Here is a 5,608-nt window from a genome sequence, read left to right on the forward strand (position 1 = left end):
AATCTTCCTATCTTGCGTAATTACCTCCAAAATCTTCGTGATTCCTTGTTCATACTTGTCTTCCTTCTTCATCGGCTCAACTACTCCTCCTTTGCTAACATTAAATCCTGCAGGGGGTTGCAAGTAATTATTGTTAGAATAAGAAAGATTTGGGTGCGGACGGTTCCCATTATAATTATTGAAATTACCGCCCCCCTGATTAGGGCGATAATTGTTATTGTAGTTTCTGGGACCGCCTCCTTGCACGTAGTTGATTTCTTCCACAGTTGATATGGCAGTTTCGGGTGCCTTGACCGCCACTATGGAAGTTGCCGGAATTGGATCTTCCTTCCTCGAGATGTCCATTTGATCAATCCTGACTCTAAGTTATGCTAACTCCTTAGCAAAAGAACTTTCTTCGGCCTCTTCTATGGCTGCTACTCTTCTCGTGGCATGCCTTTCCTTCGACCACCCCCGACTGTTGGTGGCGAACTCCTCGATCACCGCCATGGCATCCTCTCCTGTCTTTCTTAGAAATCCTCCATTTGCCCCTGAATCAAGCATAGCACATATTTTTTCATTAAATCCATTATAGAGGATTCCTACCTGATGGTCTATGGAAAAACCATGGTTTGGGCACTTTCGAAGAAGAGCTTTGAAACGTGCAAATGCCTCATAGAGGGGCTCGTCATGGCCTTGTGTGAACTGAAAGATCTCACTTTTGAGCATCAAAATAGTGCCTGGCGGGTAGTATTTGTCGAGGAATGTAGCTACGATGTCGTTCCATGTGGAGACCTTTTCTGGTGGCATACACTCAAACCACTCCTTAGCAGAATCAATCAATGAGAATGGAAAAAGTCTTACCCGTATGGCATCGTCGTCGACACCATTTAATTTCAGAGTGTTTGCGATTTCCACGAATTTGGAGAGATGGCGGTTAGCATCTTCAGTCGCCCTACCTGCAAAAGGAGTTTGCTCGACCCTTTGGATAAGGGGCATGCGTAACTCAAAATTGTTAGCATCAATACGAGGGCCGTTAGGAAAAGTGATCATATTCCCATGATTGAACATGTTCATCACAGGTAATGTTTCTCTATTCTTCTTTTCCATGGCTTCTCGGGCTGCTCTCTCCGCATCTCTCTCATCCATCAGCAACTTCACCATCTCCTGCAGCTTCTCAATATCTGTTCGGTCACCCATTGTTCCTGATCCTTTTTCACTTCTTATTATTCTACGAGTTCTTTCAAGTTCTAAATCAAGCGGCTCTAAGATGTACTTCCCAGAACGCGTTCGCATACAAAACCTGCAAGACTCGAAAACAAAAAAAATTAAACCAAAAAGCAATAAAAATCCAAAGTAGTAAAATTATCGTTTGAAGATATCACTCCAAAGTGAATTGTCTTCCCCGGCAACGGCGCCAAAAACTTGATGCACTTTTTATTTGCACTATAAATACCTGCAAGTATACAGAGTAGGTATAGTATAGCAAAAGGTTAGTACCGGGTATCGAACACGGGGAAGATGTACACAAAGTGTCTATCTTCTACTAGAACTCAATTACTATCTGGAGAAACAAGAATTTTTGGAAACTTTTGAAAACAGTAAATATTAAAAACAGTAAACAACTAAATGCAAGCAAATCACGGAGAGAAAAGTATAGAGATAAGGGGAATTCCAGGGATGTGCTTTCACTTTTATGGTTATACAAATTCCAAACTACAATACCCTAGCACAGTTAATACTTTGAAAGGACGAGTCACCTAGCTTATGCTCATGCGATACAAACGTTGATTACTAACATTAGGGTTGTCAATCCTAACACGTAACTCCAAAAAGCTCCTAAGACCCTTGAAAAGTCCTCACTCTCAATTAACAGTGCCGTTTTTAAGGAAGCTAACTGTAGTGTCTACTAAGTGGATCTAACTCGCTAGAACTCTGTCACAGTTATGAAGCAAGTTGTATTGAATCATACATAATTGTGTCACTCAATTATGAAGCATCATGATTACCTTAGGGAAGAAACAAAGTAAAAACAAAACGGATATTAAATAGAAAACGGAATTGTATAACCAAAGTTGCTACTAACACATCCCTAGAATCCTATGAGTTTAGTTACACATGACTGAATAAACTAAAAACATAGATTGAAGGGAAAACAATTTGAACATAAAACTAAAGCAAATAAAACCCGTAGGTTGAATCCTTGTCGTTCTTGATGTTCTCGAAATCCTTCTCCAACTCCTTGCACAATTGAAGTACTCTAGCTTTTGATCTCTATGAATGTTGCAAGTAGTCACTCTCTTTCTCCATGAATGTGTTCTTGTTGTGTGAAAACTCCTTTTGATGAAGCTTGAGGTCCTATTTATAGGGGAAGATTATTCTTCATCATAGAAGGAAAAGATCTTCAAAGTTTGGTAAATCTTGGAGCAAATCTAGGGCTGGTCGGATTCGCCGCCTTTCTCCGGCGGGCCGCCGCACCTTGGCCGGCGGTCGCCGCGTTGGAGTCCAGAGACTCTGACCCTTCGGTGGCGGACCGCCACATGTCCTCCGGCGGTCGCCGGGCGAGACTCTTCTCCTAGCGTAAATTTCCGAGGCGGACCGCCACATAGCTCTGACCGCCGGGCGCCGGCGGTCGCCGTACAACTTCGCGGCGGTCGCTGGTCGCCGTCTGACTCCAGATTTCCAGACTATGCGTTTTTACTCCCCTTTTCGGCTCAAATATGCACATTTCTCACAAAACACGTCAAAATACCAAAATGTATAGAATATGCAAATAATGGACATGTAGAGTGATTTTGATAACAAAAACGGACCAAATAATGGCCTTAAAACAGTGCAAAATCCGGGCGTATCAGCACAACGTCTTTCATGTGTCGCAATTACGAAAATACGTGTTCGATCCGAAGCATGTGATTCGCTACGAGGATGTTGCCGTAAACCCGGATCTGAGCTACGAGGAGCAACCCCAGATGATCTTGGATCGAAAGGTCCAAACCTCGAGAAATAAATCTACTGCCTACGTGAATATACAATGGAGAAACCACGGGCTCGAGGAAGCCACGTAGGAGCTTGAGGATAAGTTGATGGAACTATACCCGGAACTCTTCCCCTAGAGGTACCAAATTTCGGGACGAAATTTCTTTTAAGAGTGGTAGGATGTAACATCTCGGAATTTAGAACCCTAATTTTTGAGCCCTAAAATTTATTATTGATGACGTTGAGTCGTGAATGCATTTATTGCATGTGATGCTATGGCCGAGTTGAGTCTAGGGTTTGCGTTGGAAGTTTGAAAAGTCAAATTTGTTGACTATGTGATGTGGCATGTGATTTTATTATAATGTGAATTGTTTGTTAAGGGTGAGTGAAAATATTAGGGGAAAATTTCCATAAATACTTGTTACCCAATTCTTGTGATTTTCGGCCCCCTTGATTTTTGAAGAAGTAATTTTATTTTTCCGGATTTAATTTAATTCTTGGGATGATATTCCAAATTAAATCCAACACCCAATTATTCCTTATTTTAATAAAAAAATCGACAACCCCCCCCCCCCCCTCCTTATTTAATAGCGATTTTCGAAAATCACTATGTGGGGAAGGAAGTAATATTTGGCTTATTGTTATTGATTCCTTATTTGATTTCCTTCCATACCTAGAATTTGAATATTCTACCAAATCTTTCCATACTTCAAGAGATCTTGCCTTATCTCATTCTAGTCAATATTAAAAAAATCCATGCCTTATTTAAAAGGCGTAGGGGACGCCTCTTTTAACTCCAAGTTGGGAGAATTCTTATTTTTATTTTGCTTCGTGATATTTTATTCTACTCCGTGAAATATTCAAAACGAAATCTTGACTAATTAGTGGCCTAATTTTCGAAACCTAGAGGATTTTGCCCTAGGATCTATTTTTGTTAATTCTTCTTCCCTACTTCACAATATTTATTTATTTAATTGTGGAGAATAAGATCTTACCAAATATTCTATTTATTTACCTAAAGATTTTATTTAACTCTATAAATAAGAGAACCCCTAACCCTAGCCCCATAAAATTTCGCCCCCTCACCATACTACACGCCCCCTCCCTCTTTTTCCTTCTCTCTCAATTTTCTTCTACCTTTACTCCAATAATCCTCCATCCTTTGTGAAGAATTGAAGTTTAATCCAAGAATTTTGAAGAAACGAGTCTAATACTTAATTTCTACCGTTCATTTTTCTCTTAAGGTATTTTAATATCCATCTTCTCGATTCTACTCAATTCCTCTTCTTTCTAACCGATGAATCGGTCTTCTTGAACCCTCATGCATCTTGTTTGAGTGAAAGTGGGATAAAAAGGGGTATGTAAATATGTATGCATGTAGTATGTGTGTGTGGCGTGTACGTGTGTGTGTGCGTGTGTGTGCGTGCCATGTGTGTGTGTTGTGTTGTGTGGTGTGTGCTTGATGGCTAAATACTCTTGTGTAACTTATGTTGATGTTAGATTTAGTGTTGAAATGCAAGTGAAAGTCATATGATGAACATAATCTTGGTTTGGTAAATATAAGATAAATCGATGGGAAAAGGGAAAGTGTAGAGACATGCATGAGTTAGGAGTTTGTCTTGAATCTAATTTGTGATACGTGCCTATGTGATTAAAAGGTGAAACCTCGGTTGCGAAGCCGGATAACGAAAAAGCGAAACTACTTGAAATTTAAGCAGTCGAGGTGGGCTTTAATCTTCAAACTCTCTTTTATTTTATCAAAAGTATTGATTGGTGTTATAAGGGTGGTTTAACTGTTATGCCATGCCTATGTTTGTTTTATTGTGATATTGTGTGCCTGATGCCTAGTTTGTGAGTTCGCTCCATTGGGCTATTTGGGTTATGAATGTGACTATACGAATTCGGGTCTGAGTATGGGCCGCAAACCCTACCAGGTTGTGTACACGATGGGATCGGGAGCCGTCCTTGCTAGTCGGCCGGTCTCATGGGCGAAAAGTGTGGCCACACTTTCGTCGCACCATGGAAATATTGTGATTGTGATTGTGGAAATTTATGAGAAAATAAGGAGTTATTTTGATTGGCCAGTCTATGGAAAATATATTTTGTGATACTCGTGATATTTCTCTTATAACTGCTTAAAACTCGAGTTCACTTGGTAAGGGTGGCATAACTTATAAAATGTTTTGGCAACGAGCTCACTGAGTATTTTACTCAGTCTTGCATGTGTTTTCCTTATGTGCAGGTTGAACGATGACGAGCGGTGGCGGGTGTTGAGCTTGTCAACTAATTAAGATGGATAATTTGAACTTCAAGTGTAGTTGTGTCCTCATACATAGCTGCTCTTTTCTCTTGGTCGTCTTCCGCTGTGTTTTTGATACACTTTAGTGTTGTTATGGATACCTAGCACTTATTCCTTTGGCTTTTGAGGCCTTAGGCTTTTCTTGAGGATTTTATTTTGGAAACCATGTCCTACTCTTGAGATTTTGCTCGTTATTTATGATACCTTCCTATTTCTTATTTAAGCTTCTAGGTTAAGTTGTTGTTTTATTGCTCTGATTTTTCCTTTAAAAACTCTTGGTCAAAACTCTTTAAATGAAACCCTAGCTTATGTTGAATTCTTTAAGTCCGTTTGGTAGCAGCCGCCGCATTTATT

General features: G+C 40.0%; 1 non-coding gene across 1 annotated transcript; it reads left to right on the forward strand.

The window, feature by feature from the left end:
* The first annotated feature begins 601 nt into the window (after positions 1-601).
* Positions 602-708, forward strand: LOC148932553 (small nucleolar RNA R71). Its single transcript, XR_016136074.1, has one exon. It is a non-coding gene; the product is annotated as a small nucleolar RNA R71 (small nucleolar RNA).
* The last annotated feature ends 4,900 nt before the right edge of the window (positions 709-5,608 follow it).

Source organism: Salvia hispanica, chromosome 2, assembly GCF_029641045.1.
Source record: "Salvia hispanica isolate PSC_SH4W2 chromosome 2, Shi_PSC_v1, whole genome shotgun sequence".
Classification (NCBI taxonomy): domain Eukaryota; kingdom Viridiplantae; phylum Streptophyta; class Magnoliopsida; order Lamiales; family Lamiaceae; genus Salvia; species Salvia hispanica.